A 25,058-nucleotide genomic window follows, 5' to 3' on the forward strand; every position below is an offset into this window, starting at 1 on the left:
CTTGTATATTAGCAGCCGGGGGAGTCTTTGAGTTTGTAATTAATTAGTTGTATAATATCAGCCGGGGAGTCTTTGAGTTTCTAATTAATTACTTGTATAATATCAGCGGGGTGACTCTTTGAGTTTGTAATTAATTACTTGTATAATATCAGCCGGGTGACTCTTTGAGTTTGTAAAGCTTGTAAAATATCAGCTGGGGGAGTCTTTGACTTTCTAATTATTTACTTGTATAATATCAGCGGGGTCACTCTCTGAGTTTGTAATAACTTGTATAATATCAGCCGGGTGACTCTTTGAGTTTGTAAAACTTGTATAATATCAGAGGGGTGACTCTTTGAGTTTGCAATTAATTACTTGTATAATATCAGCGTGGTGACTCTTTGAATTTGTAATAACTTGTATAATATCAGCCGGGGGAGACTTTGAGTTTGTAATAACTTGTATAATGTCAGCCGGGAAAGTCTTTGACTCTGTAATTAATTACTGGTATAATATCAGCGGGGTGACTCTTTGAGTTGGTAATAACTTGTAGAATATAAGCTGGGTGACTCTTGAGTTTGTAATAACTTGTATAATATCAGCCGGGGAAGTCTTTGACTTTGTAATTAATTACTTGTATAATATCAGCCGGGTGACTCTCTGAGTTTGTAATAACTTGTATAATATCAACGGGGTGACTCTTTGAGTTTGTAATAGCTTGTATAATATCAGCCGGGTGACTCTCTGAGTTTGTAATAACTTGTATATTATCAGCAGGGTGACTCTTTGAGTTTGTAATAACTTGTATAATATCAGCCGGGTGACCCTTTGAGTTTGTAATAACTTGTATAATATCAGCCGGGGATGTCTTTGACTTTCTAATTAATTACTTGTTTAATATTAGCCGGGTGACTCTTTGAGTTTGTAATAACCTGCATAATATCAGCCGGGGAAGTCTTGGACTTTGTAATTAATTACTTGTATAATATCAGCCGGGTGACTCTTTGAGTTTGTAATACCTTGTATAATATCAGCCGGGGAAGTCTTTGTAATTAATTACTTGTATAATATCAGCCGGGTGACTCTTTGAGTTTGTAATAACGTGTATAATATAAGCCGGGTGACTCTTTGAGTTTGTTATAGCTTGTATATTATCAGCCAGGGGAGTCTTTGACTTTGTAATTAATTACTTGTATAATATACGCCTGGTGATTCTTTGAGTTTGTAATAACTTGTATAATATCAGCCGGGTAAGTCTTTGACTTTGTAATAACTTGTATAATTTCAGCCGGGTGACTCTTTGAGTTTGTATTAACTTGTATAAGATCAGCGGGGTGACTCTTTGAGTTTGTAATTAATTACTTGTATAATATCAGCCGGGTGACTCTTTGAGTTTGTAATAACTTGAAGAATATCAGCCGAGGATGTCTTTGACTTTGTAATTAATTACTTGTTTAATATTAGCCGGGTGACTCTTTGAGTTTGTAATAACTTGTATAATATCAGCTGGGGAAGTCTTTGACTTTGTAATTAATTACTTGTATAATATCAGCCGGGTGACTCTTTGAGTTTGTAATAACTTGTATAATGTCAGCCGGGGAAGTCTTTGACTTTGTAATTAATTACTTGTATAATATCAGCGGGGTGACTCTTTGAGTTTGTAATAACTTGTAGAATATAAGCTGGGTGACTCTTTGAGTTTGTAATAACTTGTATAGTATCAGCCGGGGAAGTCTTTGACTATGTAATTAATTACTTGTATAATATCAGCCGGGTGACTCTTTGAGTTTGTAATAGCTTGTATAATATCAGCCGGGTGACTCTCTGAGTTTGTAATAACTTGTATAATATCAACGGGGTGACTCTTTGAGTTTGTAATAGCTTGTATAATATCAGCCGGGTGACTCTCTGAGTTTGTAATAACTTGTATATTATCAGCGGGGTGACTCTTTGAGTTTGTAATAACCTGTATAATATCAGCCGGGTGACTCTTTGAGTTTGTAATAACTTGAAGAATATCAGCCGAGGATGTCTTTGACTTTGTAATTAATTACTTGTTTAATATTAGCCGGGTGACTCTTTGAGTTTGTAATAACTTGTATAATATCAGCCGGGGAAGTCTTGGACTTTGTAATTAATTACTTGTATAATATCAGCCGGGTGACTCTTTGAGTTTGTAATAACTTGCATAATATCAGCCGGCGAAGTCTTTGTAATTAATTACTTGTATAATATCAGCCGGGTGACTCTTTGAGTTTGTAATAACTTATATAATATCAGCCGGGTGACTCTTTGAGTTTGTAATAGCTTGTATAATATCAGCCGGGGGAGTCTTTGACTTTGTAATTAATTACTTGTATAATATACGCCTGGTACTTCTTTGAGTTTGTAATAACTTGTATAATATCAGCCGGGTAAGTCTTTGACTTTGTAATTAATTACTTGTATAATATCAGCCGGGTGACTCTTTGAGTTTGTAATAACTTGTATAATATCAGCCGGGTAAGTCTTTGAGTTTGTAATAACTTGCATATTATCGGCCGGGGAGTCTTTGAGTTGGTAATTAATTACTTGTATATTAGCAGCCGGGGGAGTCTTTGAGTTTGTAATTAATTTGTTGTATAATATCAGCCAGGGAGTCTTTGAGTTTCTAATTAATTACTTGTATAATATCAGCGGGGTGACTCTTTGAGTTTGTAATTAAATACTTGTATAATATCAGCCGGGTGACTCTTTGAGTTTGTAAAGCTTGCAAAATATCAGCTGGGGGAGTCTTTGACTTTGTAATTATTTACTTGTATAATATCAGCGGGGTCACTCTTTGAGTTTGTAATAACTTGTATAATATCAGCCGGGTGACTCTTTGAGTTTGTAATAACTTGTATATTATCAGCCGGTTAACTCTTTGAGTTTGTAATTAATTCCTTCTATACTATCAGCTGGGTGACTCTTTGAGTTTGTAATATATTACTTGTATAATATCAGCCGGGGAGTCTTTAAGTTTGTAATTGATTACTTGTATAAAATCAGCCGGGAAGTCTTTGAGTTTGTAATTTATTACTTCTATAATATCAGCCGGGGGAGTCTTTGAATTTGTAATTAATTAATTGTATAGTATCAGCCAGGGAGTCTTTGAGTGTGTAATTAATTTCTTGTATAATATCAGCCAGGGAGTCTTTGAGTTTGTAATTAATTACTTGTATAATATCAGCGGGGTGACTCTTTGAGTTTGTATTAACTTGTATAATATCAGCGGGGTGACTCTTTGAGTTTGTAATTAATTACTTGTATAATATCAGCGGGGTGACTCTTTGAGTTTGTAATAACATGTATAATATCAGCCAGGGGAGTCTTTGAGTTTGTAATAACTTGTATAATATCAGCCGGTTAACTCTTTGAGTTTGTAATTCATATCTTGTTTAATGTCTGCGGGGTGACTCTTTGTATTTGTAATTAATTACTTCTATACTATCAGCTGGGTGACTCTTTGAGTTTGTAATTAATTCCTTCTATACTATCAGCCGGATCACTCTTTGAGTTTGTAATTAATTACTTCTATACTATCAGCTGGGTGACTCTTTGAGTTTGTAATATATTACTTGTATATTATCAGCTGGGGAGTCTTTGGGCCCGATTCACAGAACTAACTTAAGACAAAATTCTCAACTTACTACCGTTTTTGTATTCACAGAAGGCACTTACTCATTTTAGTATTCACAGAAGGCACTTACTCATTGATGAGTAAGTGCCTTCTGTGAATACCAAAATGAGTAAGTGCCTCAGAAGGCATTTACTCATTGATGACTAAGTGCCTTCTGTGAATACCAAAATGAGTAAGTGCCTTAGGAGGCACTTACTCATTGATGAGTAAGTGCCTTCTGTGAATACCAAAATGGTAGTAAGTTTAGGATTTGTCTTAAGTCAGTTCTGTGAATCGTGCCCTGTGAGTTTGTAATTAATTGCTTGTATAATATCAGCCGGGAAGTCTTTGAGTTTGTAATTAATTACTTCTATAATATCAGCCGGGGGAGTCTTTGAATTTGTAATTAATTACTTGTATAATATCAGCCAGGGAGTCTTTGAGTGTGTAATTAATTACTTGTATAATATCAGCCAGGGAGTCTTTGAGTTTGTAATTATTTACTTGTATAATATCAGCGGGGTGACTCTTTGAGTTTGTAATAACATTATAATATCAGCCGGGGAAGTCTTTGACTCTGTAATGAATTGCTTGTATAATATCAGCGGGGTGACTCTTTGAGTTTGTAATAACTTGTATAATATAAGCTGGGTGACTCTTTGAGTTTGTAATAACTTGTATAATATCAGCCGGGTAAGTCTTTGACTTTGTAATTAATTACTTGTATAATATCAGCCGGGTGACTCTTTGAGTTTGTAATAGCTTGTATAAAATCAGCCGGGTGACTCTCTGAGTTTGTAATAACTTGTATAATATCAACGGGATGACTCTTTGAGTTTGTAATAGCTTGTATAATATCAGCCGGGTGACTCTCTGAGTTTGTAATAACTTGTATATTATCAGCAGGGTGACTCTTTGAGTTTGTAATAACTGTAGAATATCAGCCGGGGATGTCTTTGACTTTGTAATTAATTACTTGTTTAATATTAGCCGGGTGACTCTTTGAGTTTGTAATAACCTGTATAATATCAGCCGGGGAAGTCTTGGACTTTGTAATTAATTACTTGTATAATATCAGCCGGGTGACTCTTTGAGTTTGTAATAACTTGTATAATATCAGCCGGGGAAGTCTTTGTAATTAATTACTTGTATAATATCAGCCGGGTGACTCTTTGAGTTTGTAATAACTTGTATAATATAAGCCGGGTGACTCTTTGAGTTTGTAATAGCTTGTATATTATCAGCCGGGGTAGTCTTTGACTTTGTAATTAATTACTTGTATAATATACGCCTGGTGATTCTTTGAGTTTGTAATAACTTGTATAATATCAGACGGGTAAGTCTTTGACTTTGTAATAACTTGTATAATATCAGCCGGGTGACTCTTTGAGTTTGTAATAACTTGTATAAGATCAGCTGGGGAAGTCTTTGACTTAGTAATTAATTACTTGTATATTGTCAGCTGGGTGACTCTTTGAGTTCTTAATAACTTGTATAATGTCAGCCGGGGAAGTCTTTGACTTTGTAATTAATTACTTGTATAATATCAGCGGGTGACTCTTTGAGTTTGTAATAACTTGTAGAATATAAGCTGGGTGACTCTTTGAGTTTGTAATAACTTGTATAATATCAGCCGGGGAAGTCTTTGACTTTGTAATTAATTACTTGTATAATATCAGCCGGGTGACTCTTTGAGTTTGTAATAACTTGTATAATATCAGCCGGGTAAGTCTTTGAGTTTGTAATAACTTGCATATTATCGGCCGGGGAGTCTTTGAGTTGGTAATTAATTACTTGTATATTAGCAGCCGGGGGAGTCTTTGAGTTTGTAATTAATTTGTTGTATAATATCAGCCAGGGAGTCTTTGAGTTTCTAATTAATTACTTGTATAATATCAGCGGGGTGACTCTTTGAGTTTGTAATTAAATACTTGTATAATATCAGCCGGGTGACTCTTTGAGTTTGTAAAGCTTGCAAAATATCAGCTGGGGGAGTCTTTGACTTTGTAATTATTTACTTGTATAATATCAGCGGGGTCACTCTTTGAGTTTGTAATAACTTGTATAATATCAGCCGGGTGACTCTTTGAGTTTGTAATAACTTGTATATTATCAGCCGGTTAACTCTTTGAGTTTGTAATTAATTCCTTCTATACTATCAGCTGGGTGACTCTTTGAGTTTGTAATATATTACTTGTATAATATCAGCCGGGGAGTCTTTAAGTTTGTAATTGATTACTTGTATAAAATCAGCCGGGAAGTCTTTGAGTTTGTAATTTATTACTTCTATAATATCAGCCGGGGGAGTCTTTGAATTTGTAATTAATTAATTGTATAGTATCAGCCAGGGAGTCTTTGAGTGTGTAATTAATTTCTTGTATAATATCAGCCAGGGAGTCTTTGAGTTTGTAATTAATTACTTGTATAATATCAGCGGGGTGACTCTTTGAGTTTGTAATTAATTACTTGTATAATATCAGCGGGGTGACTCTTTGAGTTTGTAATAACATGTATAATATCAGCCAGGGGAGTCTTTGAGTTTGTAATAACTTGTATAATATCAGCCGGTTAACTCTTTGAGTTTGTAATTCATATCTTGTTTAATGTCTGCGGGTGACTCTTTGTATTTGTAATTAATTACTTCTATACTATCAGCTGGGTGACTCTTTGAGTTTGTAATTAATTCCTTCTATACTATCAGCCGGATCACTCTTTGAGTTTGTAATTAATTACTTCTATACTATCAGCTGGGTGACTCTTTGAGTTTGTAATATATTACTTGTATATTATCAGCTGGGGAGTCTTTGGGCCCGATTCACAGAACTAACTTAAGACAAAATTCTCAACTTACTACCGTTTTTGTATTCACAGAAGGCACTTACTCATTTTAGTATTCACAGAAGGCACTTACTCATTGATGAGTAAGTGCCTTCTGTGAATACCAAAATGAGTAAGTGCCTCAGAAGGCATTTACTCATTGATGACTAAGTGCCTTCTGTGAATACCAAAATGAGTAAGTGCCTTAGGAGGCACTTACTCATTGATGAGTAAGTGCCTTCTGTGAATACCAAAATGGTAGTAAGTTTAGGATTTGTCTTAAGTCAGTTCTGTGAATCGGGCCCTGTGAGTTTGTAATTAATTGCTTGTATAATATCAGCCGGGAAGTCTTTGAGTTTGTAATTAATTACTTCTATAATATCAGCCGGGGGAGTCTTTGAATTTGTAATTAATTACTTGTATAATATCAGCCAGGGAGTCTTTGAGTGTGTAATTAATTACTTGTATAATATCAGCCAGGGAGTCTTTGAGTTTGTAATTATTTACTTGTATAATATCAGCGGGGTGACTCTTTGAGTTTGTAATAACATTATAATATCAGCCGGGGAAGTCTTTGACTCTGTAATGAATTGCTTGTATAATATCAGCGGGGTGACTCTTTGAGTTTGTAATAACTTGTATAATATAAGCTGGGTGACTCTTTGAGTTTGTAATAACTTGTATAATATCAGCCGGGTAAGTCTTTGACTTTGTAATTAATTACTTGTATAATATCAGCCGGGTGACTCTTTGAGTTTGTAATAGCTTGTATAAAATCAGCCGGGTGACTCTCTGAGTTTGTAATAACTTGTATAATATCAACGGGATGACTCTTTGAGTTTGTAATAGCTTGTATAATATCAGCCGGGTGACTCTCTGAGTTTGTAATAACTTGTATATTATCAGCAGGGTGACTCTTTGAGTTTGTAATAACTGTAGAATATCAGCCGGGGATGTCTTTGACTTTGTAATTAATTACTTGTTTAATATTAGCCGGGTGACTCTTTGAGTTTGTAATAACCTGTATAATATCAGCCGGGGAAGTCTTGGACTTTGTAATTAATTACTTGTATAATATCAGCCGGGTGACTCTTTGAGTTTGTAATAACTTGTATAATATCAGCCGGGGAAGTCTTTGTAATTAATTACTTGTATAATATCAGCCGGGTGACTCTTTGAGTTTGTAATAACTTGTATAATATAAGCCGGGTGACTCTTTGAGTTTGTAATAGCTTGTATATTATCAGCCGGGGTAGTCTTTGACTTTGTAATTAATTACTTGTATAATATACGCCTGGTGATTCTTTGAGTTTGTAATAACTTGTATAATATCAGACGGGTAAGTCTTTGACTTTGTAATAACTTGTATAATATCAGCCGGGTGACTCTTTGAGTTTGTAATAACTTGTATAAGATCAGCTGGGGAAGTCTTTGACTTAGTAATTAATTACTTGTATATTGTCAGCCGGGTGACTCTTTGAGTTCTTAATAACTTGTATAATGTCAGCCGGGGAAGTCTTTGACTTTGTAATTAATTACTTGTATAATATCAGCGGGTGACTCTTTGAGTTTGTAATAACTTGTAGAATATAAGCTGGGTGACTCTTTGAGTTTGTAATAACTTGTATAATATCAGCCGGGGAAGTCTTTGACTTTGTAATTAATTACTTGTATAATATCAACCGGGTGACTCTTTGAGTTTGTAATAGCTTGTATAATCTCAACGGGGTGACTATTGAGTTTGTAATAGCTTGTATAATATCAGCCGGGTGACTCTCTGAGTTTGTAATAACTTGTATATTATCAGCGGGGTGACTCTTTGAGTTTGTAATAACCTGTATAATATCAGCCGGGTGACTCCTTGAGTTTGTAATAACTTGTAGAATATCAGCTGGGTAAGTCTTTGAGTTTGTAATAACTTGCATATTATCGGCCGGGGAGTCTTTGAGTTGGTAATTAATTACTTGTATATTAGCAGCCGGGGGAGGCTTTGAGTTTCTAATTAATTACTTGTATAATATCAGCGGGGTGACTCTTTGTGTTTGTAATTAATTACTTGCATAATATCAGCCGGGTGACTCTTTGAGTTTGTAAAGCTTGTAAAATATCAGCTGTGGGAGTCTTTGACTTTGTAATTATTTACTTGTATAATATCAGCGGGGTCACTCTCTGAGTTTGTAATAACTTGTATAATATCAGCCGGGTGACTCTTTGAGTTTGTAAAACTTGTATAATATCAGAGGGGTGACTCTTTGAGTTTGCAATTAATTACTTGTATAATATCAGCAGGGTGACTCTTTGAGTTTGTAATAACTTGTATAATATCAGCCGGGGGAGTCTTTGACTTTGTAATTAATTACTTGTATAATATACGCCTGGTGATTCTTTGAGTTTGTAATAACTTGTATAATATCAGCCGGGTAAGTCTTTGACTTTGTAATTAATTACTTGTATAATATCAGCCGGGTGACTCTTTGAGTTTGTAATAACTTGTAAAATATCAGCCGGGTAAGTCTTTGAGTTTGTAATAACTTGCATATTATCGGCCGGGGAGTCTTTGAGTTGGTAATTAATTACTTTTATATTAGCAGCCGGGGGAGTCTTTGAGTTTGTAATTAATAAGTTGTATAATATCAGCCGGGGAGTCTTTGACTTTGTAATTAATTACTTGTATAATATCAGCCGGGTGACTCTTTGAGTTTGTAATAACTTGTATAATATCAGCCGGGTAAGTATTTGAGTTTGTAATAACTTGCATATTATCGGCCTGGGAGTCTTTGAGTTGGTAATTAATTACTTGTATATTAGCAGCCGGGGGAGTCTTTGAGTTTGTAATTAATTAGTTGTATAATATCAGCCGGGGAGTCTTTGAGTTTCTAATTAATTACTTGTATAATATCAGCGGGGTGACTCTTTAAGTTTGTAATTAATTACTTGTATAATATCAGCCGGGTGACTCTTTGAGTTTGTAATAACTTGTATAATATCAGCCGGGTGACTCTTTGAGTTTGTAATAACTTGTATAATATCAGCCGGTTAACTCTTTGAGTTTGTAATTAATTCCTTCTATACTATCAGCTGGGTGACTCTTTGAGTTTGTAATATATTACTTGTATAATATCAGCGGGGGAGTCTTTGAGTTTGTAATTAAGTACGTGTATAAAATCAGCCGGGAAGTCTTTGAGTTTGTAATTAATTACTTCTATAATATCAGCCGGGGGAGTCTTTGAATTTGTAATTAATTACTTGTATAGTATCAGCCAGGGAGTCTTTGAGTGTGTAATTAATTACTTGTATAATATCAGCGGGGTGACTCTTTGAGTTTGTATTAACTTGTATAATATCAGCGGGGTGACTCTTTGAGTTCTTAATTAATTACTTGTATAATATCAGCGGGGTGACTCTTTGAGTTTGTAATAACTTATATAATATCAGCCAGGGGTGTCTTTGAGTTTGTAATAACTTGTATAATATCAGCCGGTTAACTCTTTGAGTTTGTAATTTATATCTTGTATAATGTCTGCGGGGTGACTCTTCGTATTTGTAATTAATTACTTCTATACTATCAGCTGGGTGACTCTTTGAGTTTGTAATAATTCCTTCTATACTATCAGCCGGGTCACTCTTTGAGTTTGTAATTAATTACTTCTATACTATCAGCTGGGTGACTCTTTGAGTTTGTAATATATTACTTGTATATTATCAGCTGGGGAGTCTTTGGGCCCGATTCACAGAACTAACTTAAGACAAAATTCTCAACTTACTACCGTTTTTTTATTCACAGAAGGCACTTACTCATTTTAGTATTCACAGAAGGCACTTACTCATTGATGAGTAAGTGCCTTCTGTGAACACCAAAATGAGTAAGTGCCTCAGAAGGCATTTACTCATTGATGACTAAGTGCCTTCTGTGAATACCAAAATGAGTAAGTGCCTTAGGAGGCACTTACTCATTGATGAGTAAGTGCCTTCTGTGAATACCAAAATGGTAGTAAGTTTAGGATTTGTCTTAAGTCAGTTCTGTGAATCGGGCCCTGTGAGTTTGTAATTAATTGCTTGTATAATATCAGCCGGGAAGTCTTTGAGTTTGTAATTAATTACTTCTATAATATCAGCCGGGGGAGTCTTTGAATTTGTAATTATTACTTGTATAATATCAGCCAGGGAGTCTTTGAGTGTGTAATTAATTACTTGTATAATATCAGCCAGGGAGTCTTTGAGTTTGTAATTATTTACTTGTATAATATCAGCGGGGTGACTCTTTGAGTTTGTAATAACTTGTATAATATCAGCTGGGGAAGTCTTTGACTTTGTAATTAATTACTTGTATAATATAAGCCAGGTGACTCTTTGACTTTGTAATAACTTGTATAATATCAGCCGGGTGACTCTTTGAGTTTGTAATAACTTGTATAAGATCAGCTGGGGAATTCTTTGACTTTGTAATTAATTACTTGTATAATATCAGCCGAGTGACTCTTTGAGTTTGTAATAACTTGTATGATATCAGCCGGGTGACTCTTTGAGTTTGTAATAACTTGTATAATATCAGCTGGGGAAGTCTTTGACTTTGTAATTAATTACTTGTATAATATCAGCCGGTTGACTCTTTGAGTTTGTAATTAATTACTTGTATAATATCAGCCGGGTGACTCTTTGAGTTTGTAATAACTTGTATAATGTCAGCCGGGGAAGTCTTTGACTCTGTAATTAATTGCTTGTATAATATCAACGGGGTGACTCTTTGAGTTTGTAATAACTTGTATAATATAAGCTGGGTGACTCTTTGAGTTTGTAATAACTTGTATAATATCAGCCGGGGAAGTCTTTGACTTTGTAATTAATTACTTGCATAATATCAGCCGGGTTACTCTTTGAGTTTGTAATATCTTGTATAATATCAGCCGGGTGACTCTCTGAGTTTGTAATAACTTGTATAATATCAACGGGGTGACTCTTTGAGTTTGTAATAGCTTGTATAATATCAGCCGGGTGACTCTCTGAGTTTGTAATAACTTGTATATTATCAGCAGGGTGAATCTTTGAGTTTGTAATAACTGTAGAATATCAGCCGGGGATGTCTTTGACTTTGTAATTAATTACTTGTTTAATATTAGCCGGGTGACTCTTTGAGTTTGTAATAACCTGTATAATATCAGCCGGGGAAGTCTTGGACTTTGTAATTAATTACTTGTATAATATCAGCCGGGTGACTCTTTGAGTTTGTAATAACTTGTATAATATCAGCCAGGGAAGTCTTTGTAATTAATTACTTGTATAATATCAGCCGGGTGACTCTTTGAGTTTGTAATAACTTGTATAATATAAGCCGGGTGACTCTTTGAGTTTGTAATAGCTTGTATATTATCAGCCGGGGTAGTCTTTGACTTTGTAATTAATTACTTGTATAATATACGCCTGGTGATTCTTTGAGTTTGTAATAACTTGTATAATATCAGACGGGTAAGTCTTTGACTTTGTAATAACTTGTATAATATCAGCCGGGTGACTTTTTGAGTTTGTAATAACTTGTATAAGATCAGCTGGGGAAGTCTTTGACTTAGTAATTAATTACTTGTATAATGTCAGCCGGGTGACTCTTTGAGTTCTTAATAACTTGTATAATGTCAGCCGGGGAAGTCTTTGACTTTGTAATTAATTACTTGTATAATATCAGCGGGTGACTCTTTGAGTTTGTAATAACTTGTAGAATATAAGCTGGGTGACTCTTTGAGTTTGTAATAACTTGTATAATATCAGCCGGGGAAGTCTTTGACTTTGTAATTAATTACTTGTATAATATCAACCGGGTGACTCTTTGAGTTTGTAATAGCTTGTATAATATCAGCCGGGTGACTCTCTGAGTTTGTAATAACTTGTATAATATCAACGGGGTGACTCTTTGAGTTTGTAATAGCTTGTATAATATCAGCCGGGTGACTCTCTGAGTTTGTAATAACTTGTATATTATCAGCGGGGTGACTCTTTGAGTTTGTAATAACCTGTATAATATCAGCCGGGTGACTCCTTGAGTTTGTAATAACTTGTAGAATATCAGCTGGGTAAGTCTTTGAGTTTGTAATAACTTGCATATTATCGGCCAGGGAGTCTTTGAGTTGGTAATTAATTACTTGTATATTAGCAGCCGGGGGAGTCTTTGAGTTTGTAATTAATTAGTTGTATAATATCAGCCGGGGAGTCTTTGAGTTTCTAATTAATTACTTGTATAATATCAGCGGGGTGACTCTTTGAGTTTGTAATTAATTACTTGTATAATATCAGCCGGGTGACTCTTTGAGTTTGTAAAGCTTGTAAAATATCAGCTGGGGGAGTCTTTGACTTTGTAATTATTTACTTGTATAATATCAGCGGGGTCACTCTCTGAGTTTGTAATAACTTGTATAATATCAGCCGGGTGACTCTTTGAGTTTGTAAAACTTGTATAATATCAGAGGGGTGACTCTTTGAGTTTGCAATTAATGACTTGTATAATATCAGCGGGATGACTCTTTGAGTTTGTAATAACTTGTATAATATCAGCCGGGGGAGTCTTTGACTTTGTAATTAATTACTTGTATAATATACGACTGGTGATTCTTTGAGTTTGTAATAACTTGTATAATATCAGCCGGGTAAGTCTTTGATTTTGTAATTAATTACTTGTATAATATCAGCCGGGTGACTCTTTGAGTTTGTAATAACTTGTAAAATATCAGCCGGGTAAGTCTTTGAGTTTGTAATAACTTGCATATTATCGGCCGGGGAGTCTTTGAGTTGGTAATTAATTACTTGTATATTAGCAGCCGGGGGAGTCTTTGAGTTTGTAATTAATAAGTTGTATAATATCAGCCGGGGAGTCTTTGACTTTGTAATTAATTACTTGTATAACATACGCCTGGCGATTCTTTGAGTTTGTAATAACTTGTATAATATCAGCCGGGTAAGTCTTTGACTTTGTAATTAATTACTTGTATAATATCAGCCGGGTGACTCTTTGAGTTTGTAATAACTTGTATAATATCAGCCGGGTAAGTCTTTGAGTTTGTAATAACTTGCATATTATCGTCCGGGGAGTCTTTGAGTTGGTAATTAATTACTTGTATATTAGCAGCCAGGGGAGTCTTTGAGTTTGTAATTAATTAGTTGTATAATATCAGCCGGGGAGTCTTTGAGTTTCTAATTAATTACTTGTATAATATCAGCGGGGTGACTCTTTGAGTTTGTAATTAATTAATTGTATAATATCAGCCGGGTGACTCTTTGAGTTTGTAAAGCTTGCAAAATATCAGCTGGGGGAGTCTTTGACTTTGTAATTATTTACTTGTATAATATCAGCGGGTCACTCTTTGAGTTTGTAATAACTTGTATAATATCAGCCGGGTGACTCTTTGAGTTTGTAATAACTTGTATAATATCAGCCGGTTAACTCTTTGAGTTTGTAATTAATTCCTTCTATACTATCAGCTGGGTGACTCTTTGAGTTTGTAATATATTACTTGTATAATATTAGCCGGGGAGTCTTTGAGTTTGTAATTAATTACTTGTATAAAATCAGCCGGGAAGTCTTTGAGTTTGTAATTAATTACTTCTATAATATCAGCCGGGGGAGTCTTTGAATTTGTAATTAATTACTTCTATAGTATCAGCCAGGGAGTCTTTGAGTGTGTAATTAATTACTTGTATAATATCAGCCAGGGAGTATTTGAGTTTGTAATTAATTACTTGTATAATATCAGCGGGGTGACTCTTTGAGTTTGTATTAACTTGTATAATATCAGCGGGGTGACTCTTTGAGTTTATAAAGCTTGTAAAATATCAGCTGGGGGAGTCTTTGACTTTGTAATTATTTACTTGTATAATATCAGCGGGGTCACTCTCTGAGTTTGTAATAACTTGTATAATATCAGCCGGGTGACTCTTTGAGTTTGTAAATCTTGTATAATATCAGAGGGGTGACTCTTTGAGTTTGCAATTAATTACTTGTATAATATCAGCGGGGTGACTCTTTGAGTTTGTAATAACTTGTATAATATCAGCCGGGGGAGTCTTTGAGTTTGTAATAACTTGTATAATGTCAGCCGGGAAAGTCTTTGACTCTGTAATTAATTACTGGTATAATATCAGCGGGGTGACTCTTTGAGTTTGTAATAACTTGTAGAATATAAGCTGGGTGACTCTTTGAGTTTGTAATAACTTGTATAATATCAGCCGGGGAAGTCTTTGACTTTGTAATTAATTACTTGTATAATATCAGCTGGGTGACTCTCTGAGTTTGTAATAACTTGTATAATATCAACGGGGTGACTCTTTTAGTTTGTAATAGCTTGTATAATATCAGCCGGGTGACTCTCTGAGTTTGTAATAACTTGTATATTATCAGCAGGGTGACTCTTTGAGTTTGTAATAACTTGTATAATATCAGCCCGGTGACCCTTTGAGTTTGTAATAACTTGTATAATATCAGCCAGGGATGTCTTTGACTTTTTAATTAATTACTTGTTTAATATTAGCCGGGTGACTCTTTGAGTTTGTAATAACCTGCATAATATCAGCCGGGGTAGTCTTGGACTTTGTAATTAATTACTTGTATAATATCAGCCGGGTGACTCTTTGAGTTTGTAATAACTTGTATAATATCAGCCGGGGAAGTCTTTGTAATTAATTACTTGTATAATATCAGCCGGGTGACTCTTTGAGTTTGTAATAACTTGTATAATATAAGCCGGGTGACTCTTTGAGTTTGTAATAGCTTGTATATTATCAGCCAGGGGAGTCTTTGACTTTGTAATTAATTACTTGTATAATATACGCCTGGTGATTCTTTGAGTTTGTAATAACTTGTATAATATCAGACGGGTAAGTCTTTGACTTTGTAATAACTTGTATAATATCAGCCGGGTGACTCTTTGAGTTGGTAATAACTTGTATAAGATCAGCTGGGGAAGTCTTTGACTTAGTAATTAATTACTTGTATAATATCAGCCGGGTGACTCTTTGAGTTTGTAATAACTTGTATAATGTCAGCCGGGGAAGTCTTTGACTTTGTAATTAATTACTTGTATAATATCAGCGGGTGACTCTTTGAGTTTGTAATAACTTGTAGAATATAAGCTGGGTGACTCTTTGAGTTTGTAATAACTTGTATAATATCAGCCGGGGAAGTATTTGACTTTGTAATTAATTACTTGTATAATATCAACCGGGTGACTCTTTGAGTTTGTAATAGCTTGTATAATATCAGCCGGGTGACTCTCTGAGTTTGTAATAACTTGTATAATATCAACGGGGTGACTCTTTGAGTTTGTAATAGCTTGTATAATATCAGCCGGGTGACTCTCTGAGTTTGTAATAACTTGTATATTATCAGCGGGGTGACTCTTTGAGTTTGTAATAACCTGTATAATATCAGCCGGGTGACTCCTTGAGTTTGTAATAACTTGTAGAATATCAGCTGGGTAAGTCTTTGAGTTTGTAATAACTTGCATATTATCGGCCGGGGAGTCTTTGAGTTGGTAATTAATTACTTGTATATTAGCAGCCGGGGGAGTCTTTGAGTTTGTAATTAATTAGTTGTATAATATCAGCCGGGGAGTCTTTGAGTTTCTAATTAATTACTTGTATAATATCAGCGGGGTGACTCTTTGAGTTTGTAATTAATTACTTGTATAATATCAGCCGGGTGACTCTTTGAGTTTGTAAAGCTTGTAAAATATCAGCTGGGGGAGTCTTTGACTTTCTAATTATTTACTTGTATAATATCAGCGGGGTCACTCTCTGAGTTTGTAATAACTTGTATAATATCAGCCGGGTGACTCTTTGAGTTTGTAAAACTTGTATAATATCAGAGGGGTGACTCTTTGAGTTTGCAATTAATTACTTGTATAATATCAGCGGGGTGACTCTTTGAATTTGTAATAACTTGTATAATATCAGCCGGGGGAGTCTTTGAGTTTGTAATAACTTGTATAATGTCAGCCGGGAAAGTCTTTGACTCTGTAATTAATTACTGGTATAATATCAGCGGGGTGACTCTTTGAGTTGGTAATAACTTGTAGAATATAAGCTGGGTGACTCTTTGAGTTTGTAATAACTTGTATAATATCAGCCGGGGAAGTCTTTGACTTTGTAATTAATTACTTGTATAATATCAGCCGGGTGACTCTCTGAGTTTGTAATAACTTGTATAATATCAACGGGGTGACTCTTTGAGCTTGTAATAGCTTGTATAATATCAGCCAGGTGACTCTCTGAGTTTGTAATAACTTGTATATTATCAGCAGGGTGACTCTTTGAGTTTGTAATAACTTGTATAATATCAGCCGGGTGACCCTTTGAGTTTGTAATAACTTGTATAATATCAGCCGGGGATGTCTTTGACTTTCTAATTAATTACTTGTTTAATATTAGCCGGGTGACTCTTTGAGTTTGTAATAACCTGCATAATATCAGCCGGGGAAGTCTTGGACTTTGTAATTAATTACTTGTATAATATCAGCCGGGTGACTCTTTGAGTTTGTAATAACTTGTATAATATCAGCCGGGGAAGTCTTTGTAATTAATTACTTGTATAATATCAGCCGGGTGACTCTTTGAGTTTGTAATAACGTGTATAATATAAGCCGGGTGACTCTTTGAGTTTGTAATAGCTTGTATATTATCAGCCAGGGGAGTCTTTGACTTTGTAATTAATTACTTGTATAATATACGCCTGGTGATTCTTTGAGTTTGTAATAACTTGTATAATATCAGCCGGGTAAGTCTTTGACTTTGTAATAACTTGTATAATTTCAGCCGGGTGACTCTTTGAGTTTGTATTAACTTGTATAAGATCAGCTGGGGAAGTCTTTGACTTTGTAATTAATTACTTGTATAATATCAGCCGAGTGACTCTTTGAGTTTGTAATAACTTGTATAATATCAGCCGGGTGACTCTTTGAGTTTGTAATAACTTGTATAATATCAGCTGGGGAAGTCTTTGACTTTGTAATTAATTACTTGTATAATATCAGCCGGGTGACTCTTTGAGTTTGTAATAACTTGTATAATGTCAGCCGGGGAAGTCTTTGACTTTGTAATTAATTACTTGTATAATATCAGCGGGGTGACTCTTTGAGTTTGTAATAACTTGTAGAATATAAGCTGGGTGACTCTTTGAGTTTGTAATAACTTGTATATTATCAGCCGGGGAAGTCTTTGACTATGTAATTAATTACTTGTATAATATCAGCCGGGTGATTCTTTGAGTTTGTAATAGCTTGTATAATATCAGCCGGGTGACTCTCTGAGTTTGTAATAACTTGTATAATATCAACGGGGTGACTCTTTGAGTTTGTAATAGCTTGTATAATATCAGCCGGGTGACTCTCTGAGTTTGTAATAACTTGTATATTATCAGCGGGGTGACTCTTTGAGTTTGTAATAACCTGTATAATATCAGCCGGGTGACTCTTTGAGTTTGTAATAACTTGTAGAATATCAGCCGGGGATGTCTTTGACTTTGTAATTAATTACTTGTTTAATATTAGCCGGGTGACTCTTTGAGTTTGTAATAACTTGTATAATATCAGCCGGGGAAGTCTTGGACTTTGTAATTAATTACTTGTATAATATCAGCCGGGTGACTCTTTGAGTTTGTAATAACTTGTATAATATCAGCCGGCGAAGTCTTTGTAATTAATTACTTGTATAATATCAGCCGGGTGACTCTTTGAGTTTGTAATAACTTATATATTATCAGCCGGGTGACTCTTTGAGTTTGTAATAGCTTGTATAATATCAGCCGGGGGAGTCTTTGACTTTGTAATTAATTACTTGTATAATATACGCCTGGTACTTCTTTGAGTTTGTAATAACTTGTATAATATCAGCCGGGGAAGTATTTGTCTTTGTAATTAATTACTTGTATAATATCAACCGGGTGACTCTTTGAGTTTGTAATAGCTTGTATAATATCAGCCGGGTGACTCTCTGAGTTTGTAATAACTTGTATAATATCAACGGGGTGACTCTTTCAGTTTGTAATAGCTTGTATAATATCAGCCGGGTGACTCTCTGAGTTTGTAATAACTTGTATATTATCAGCGGGGTGACTCTTTGAGTTTGTAATAACCTGTATAATATCAGCCGGGTGACTCCTTGAGTTTGTAATAACTTGTAGAATATCAGCTGGGTAAGTCTTTGAGTTTGTAATAACTTGCATATTATCGGCCGGGGAGTCTTTGAGTTGGTAATTAATTACTTGTATATTAGCAGCCGGGGGAGTCTTTGAGTTTGTAATTAATTAGTTGTATAATATCAGCCGGGGAGTCTTTGAGTTTCTAATTAATTACTTGTATAATATCAGCGGGGTGACTCTTTGAGTTTGTAATTAATTACTTGTATAATATCAGCCGGGTGACTCTTTGAGTTTGTAAAGCTTGTAAAATATCCGCTGGGGGAGTCTTTGACTTTCTAATTATTTACTTGTATAATATCAGCGGGGTCACTCTCTGAGTTTGTAATAACTTGTATAATATCAGCCGGGTGACTCTTTGAGTTTGTAAAACTTGTATAATATCAGAGGGGTGACTCTTTGAGTTTGCAATTAATTACTTGTATAATATCAGCGTGGTGACTCTTTGAATTTGTAATAACTTGTATAATATCAGCCGGGGGAGACTTTGAGTTTGTAATAACTTGTATAATGTCAGCCGGGAAAGTCTTTGACTCTGTAATTAATTACTGGTATAATATCAGCGGGGTGACTCTTTGAGTTGGTAATAACTTGTAGAATATAAGCTGGGTGACTCTTTGAACTTGTAATAACTTGTATAATATCAGCCAGGGAAGTCTTTGACTTTGTAATTAATTACTTGTATAATATCAGCCGGGTGACTCTCTGAGTTTGTAATAACTTGTATAATATCAACGGGGTGACTCTTTGAGTTTGTAATAGCTTGTATAATATCAGCCGGGTGACTCTCTGAGTTTGTAATAACTTGTATATTATCAGCAGGGTGACTCTTTGAGTTTGTAATAACTTGTATAATATCAGCCGGGTGACCCTTTGAGTTTGTAATAACTTGTATAATATCAGCCGGGGATGTCTTTGACTTTCTAATTAATTACTTGTTTAATATTAGCCGGGTGACTCTTTGAGTTTGTAATAACCTGCATAATATCAGCCGGGGAAGTCTTGGACTTTGTAATTAATTACTTGTATAATATCAGCCGGGTGACTCTTTGAGTTTGTAATAACTTGTATAATATCAGCCGGGGAAGTCTTTGTAATTAATTACTTGTATAATATCAGCCGGGTGACTCTTTGAGTTTGTAATAACGTGTATAATATAAGCCGGGTGACTCTTTGAGTTTGTAATAGCTTGTATATTATCAGCCAGGGGAGTCTTTGACTTTGTAATTAATTACTTGTATAATATACGCCTGGTGATTCTTTGAGTTTGTAATAACTTGTATAATATCAGCCGGGTAAGTCTTTGACTTTGTAATTAATTACTTGTATAATATCAGCCGGGTGACTCTTTGAGTTTGTAATAACTTGTAAAATATCAGCCGGGTAAGTCTTTGAGTTTGTAATAACTTGCATATTATCGGCCGGGGAGTCTTTGAGTTGGTAATTAATTACTTTTATATTAGCAGCCGGGGGAGTCTTTGAGTTTGTAATTAATAAGTTGTATAATATCAGCCGGGGAGTCTTTGACTTTGTAATTAATTACTTGTATAATATCAGCCGGGTGACTCTTTGAGTTTGTAATAACTTGTATAATATCAGCCGGGTAAGTATTTGAGTTTGTAATAACTTGCATATTATCGGCCTGGGAGTCTTTGAGTTGGTAATTAATTACTTGTATATTAGCAGCCGGGGGAGTCTTTGAGTTTGTAATTAATTAGTTGTATAATATCAGCCGGGGAGTCTTTGAGTTTCTAATTAATTACTTGTATAATATCAGCGGGGTGACTCTTTAAGTTTGTAATTAATTACTTGTATAATATCAGCCGGGTGACTCTTTGAGTTTGTAAAGCTTGCAAAATATCAGCTGGGGGAGTCTTTGACTTTGTAATTATTTACTTGTATAATATCAGCGGGTCACTCTTTGAGTTTGTAATAACTTGTATAATATCAGCCGGGTGACTCTTTGAGTTTGTAATAACTTGTATAATATCAGCCGGTTAACTCTTTGAGTTTGTAATTAATTCCTTCTATACTATCAGCTGGGTGACTCTTTGAGTTTGTAATATATTACTTGTATAATATCAGCGGGGGAGTCTTTGAGTTTGTAATTAAGTACGTGTATAAAATCAGCCGGGAAGTCTTTGAGTTTGTAATTAATTACTTCTATAATATCAGCCGGGGGAGTCTTTGAATTTGTAATTAATTACTTGTATAGTATCAGCCAGGGAGTCTTTGAGTGTGTAATTAATTACTTGTATAATATCAGCCAGGGAGTCTTTGAGTTTGTAATTAATTACTTGTATAATATCAGCGGGGTGACTCTTTGAGTTTGTATTAACTTGTATAATATCAGCGGGGTGACTCTTTGAGTTCTTAATTAATTACTTGTATAATATCAGCGGGGTGACTCTTTGAGTTTGTAATAACTTATATAATATCAGCCAGGGGTGTCTTTGAGTTTGTAATAACTTGTATAATATCAGCCGGTTAACTCTTTGAGTTTGTAATTTATATCTTGTATAATGTCTGCGGGGTGACTCTTCGTATTTGTAATTAATTACTTCTATACTATCAGCTGGGTGACTCTTTGAGTTTGTAATAATTCCTTCTATACTATCAGCCGGGTCACTCTTTGAGTTTGTAATTAGTTACTTCTATACTATCAGCTGGGTGACTCTTTGAGTTTGTAATATATTACTTGTATATTATCAGCTGGGGAGTCTTTGGGCCCGATTCACAGAACTAACTTAAGACAAAATTCTCAACTTACTACCGTTTTTTTATTCACAGAAGGCACTTACTCATTTTAGTATTCACAGAAGGCACTTACTCATTGATGAGTAAGTGCCTTCTGTGAACACCAAAATGAGTAAGTGCCTCAGAAGGCATTTACTCATTGATGACTAAGTGCCTTCTGTGAATACCAAAATGAGTAAGTGCCTTAGGAGGCACTTACTCATTGATGAGTAAGTGCCTTCTGTGAATACCAAAATGGTAGTAAGTTTAGGATTTGTCTTAAGTCAGTTCTGTGAATCGGGCCCTGTGAGTTTGTAATTAATTGCTTGTATAATATCAGCCGGGAAGTCTTTGAGTTTGTAATTAATTACTTCTATAATATCAGCCGGGGGAGTCTTTGAATTTGTAATTATTACTTGTATAATATCAGCCAGGGAGTCTTTGAGTGTGTAATTAATTACTTGTATAATATCAGCCAGGGAGACTTTGAGTTTGTAATTATTTACTTGTATAATATCAGCGGGGTGACTCTTTGAGTTTGTAATAACTTGTATAATATCAGCTGGGGAAGTCTTTGACTTTGTAATTAATTACTTGTATAATATAAGCCAGGTGACTCTTTGACTTTGTAATAACTTGTATAATATCAGCCGGGTGACTCTTTGAGTTTGTAATAACTTGTATAAGATCAGCTGGGGAATTCTTTGACTTTGTAATTAATTACTTGTATAATATCAGCCGAGTGACTCTTTGAGTTTGTAATAACTTGCATGATATCAGCCGGGTGACTCTTTGAGTTTGTAATAACTTGTATAATATCAGCTGGGGAAGTCTTTGACTTTGTAATTAATTACTTGTATAATATCAGCCGGTTGACTCTTTGAGTTTGTAATTAATTACTTGTATAATATCAGCCGGGTGACTCTTTGAGTTTGTAATAACTTGTATAATGTCAGCCGGGGAAGTCTTTGACTCTGTAATTAATTGCTTGTATAATATCAACGGGGTGACTCTTTGAGTTTGTAATAACTTGTATAATATAAGCTGGGTGACTCTTTGAGTTTGTAATAACTTGTATAATATCAGCCGGGGAAGTCTTTGACTTTGTAATTAATTACTTGCATAATATCAGCCGGGTTACTCTTTGAGTTTGTAATATCTTGTATAATATCAGCCGGGTGACTCTCTGAGTTTGTAATAACTTGTATAATATCAACGGGGTGACTCTTTGAGTTTGTAATAGCTTGTATAATATCAGCCGGGTGACTCTCTGAGTTTGTAATAACTTGTATATTATCAGCAGGGTGACTCTTTGAGTTTGTAATAACTGTAGAATATCAGCCGGGGATGTCTTTGACTTTGTAATTAATTACTTGTTTAATATTAGCCGGGTGACTCTTTGAGTTTGTAATAACCTGTATAATATCAGCCGGGGAAGTCTTGGACTTTGTAATTAATTACTTGTATAATATCAGCCGGGTGACTCTTTGAGTTTGTAATAACTTGTATAATATCAGCCAGGGAAGTCTTTGTAATTAATTACTTGTATAATATCAGCCGGGTGACTCTTTGAGTTTGTAATAACTTGTATAATATAAGCCGGGTGACTCTTTGAGTTTGTAATAGCTTGTATATTATCAGCCGGGGTAGTCTTTGACTTTGTAATTAATTACTTGTATAATATACGCCTGGTGATTCTTTGAGTTTGTAATAACTTGTATAATATCAGACGGGTAAGTCTTTGACTTTGTAATAACTTGTATAATATCAGCCGGGTGACTTTTTGAGTTTGTAATAACTTGTATAAGATCAGCTGGGGAAGTCTTTGACTTAGTAATTAATTACTTGTATAATGTCAGCCGGGTGACTCTTTGAGTTCTTAATAACTTGTATAATGTCAGCCGGGGAAGTCTTTGACTTTGTAATTAATTACTTGTATAATATCAGCGGGTGACTCTTTGAGTTTGTAATAACTTGTAGAATATAAGCTTGGTGACTCTTTGAGTTTGTAATAACTTGTATAATATCAGCCGGGGAAGTCTTTGACTTTGTAATTAATTACTTGTATAATATCAACCGGGTGACTCTTTGAGTTTGTAATAGCTTGTATAATATCAGCCGGGTGACTCTCTGAGTTTGTAATAACTTGTATAATATCAACGGGGTGACTCTTTGAGTTTGTAATAGCTTGTATAATATCAGCCGGGTGACTCTCTGAGTTTGTAATAACTTGTATATTATCAGCGGGGTGACTCTTTGAGTTTGTAATAACCTGTATAATATCAGCCGGGTGACTCCTTGAGTTTGTAATAACTTGTAGAATATCAGCTGGGTAAGTCTTTGAGTTTGTAATAACTTGCATATTATCGGCCAGGGAGTCTTTGAGTTGGTAATTAATTACTTGTATATTAGCAGCCGGGGGAGTCTTTGAGTTTGTAATTAATTAGTTGTATAATATCAGCCGGGGAGTCTTTGAGTTTCTAATTAATTACTTGTATAATATCAGCGGGGTGACTCTTTGAGTTTGTAATTAATTACTTGTATAATATCAGCCGGGTGACTCTTTGAGTTTGTAAAGCTTGTAAAATATCAGCTGGGGGAGTCTTTGACTTTGTAATTATTTACTTGTATAATATCAGCGGGGTCACTCTCTGAGTTTGTAATAACTTGTATAATATCAGCCGGGTGACTCTTTGAGTTTGTAAAACTTGTATAATATCAGAGGGGTGACTCTTTGAGTTTGCAATTAATGACTTGTATAATATCAGCGGGATGACTCTTTGAGTTTGTAATAACTTGTATAATATCAGCCGGGGGAGTCTTTGACTTTGTAATTAATTACTTGTATAATATACGACTGGTGATTCTTTGAGTTTGTAATAACTTGTATAATATCAGCCGGGTAAGTCTTTGATTTTGTAATTAATTACTTGTATAATATCAGCCGGGTGACTCTTTGAGTTTGTAATAACTTGTAAAATATCAGCCGGGTAAGTCTTTGAGTTTGTAATAACTTGCATATTATCGGCCGGGGAGTCTTTGAGTTGGTAATTAATTACTTGTATATTAGCAGCCGGGGGAGTCTTTGAGTTTGTAATTAATAAGTTGTATAATATCAGCCGGGGAGTCTTTGACTTTGTAATTAATTACTTGTATAACATACGCCTGGCGATTCTTTGAGTTTGTAATAACTTGTATAATATCAGCCGGGTAAGTCTTTGACTTTGTAATTAATTACTTGTATAATATCAGCCGGGTGACTCTTTGAGTTTGTAATAACTTGTATAATATCAGCCGGGTAAGTCTTTGAGTTTGTAATAACTTGCATATTATCGTCCGGGGAGTCTTTGAGTTGGTAATTAATTACTTGTATATTAGCAGCCGGGGGAGTCTTTGAGTTTGTAATTAATTAGTTGTATAATATCAGCCGGGGAGTCTTTGAGTTTCTAATTAATTACTTGTATAATATCAGCGGGGTGACTCTTTGAGTTTGTAATTAATTACTTGTATAATATCAGCCGGGTGACTCTTTGAGTTTGTAAAGCTTGCAAAATATCAGCTGGGGGAGTCTTTGACTTTGTAATTATTTACTTGTATAATATCAGCGGGTCACTCTTTGAGTTTGTAATAACTTGTATAATATCAGCCGGGTGACTCTTTGAGTTTGTAATAACTTGTATAATATCAGCCGGTTAACTCTTTGAGTTTGTAATT

This window comes from Triturus cristatus, chromosome 1_1 (genome assembly GCF_964204655.1).
Source record: "Triturus cristatus chromosome 1_1, aTriCri1.1, whole genome shotgun sequence".
Lineage (NCBI taxonomy): Eukaryota > Metazoa > Chordata > Amphibia > Caudata > Salamandridae > Triturus > Triturus cristatus.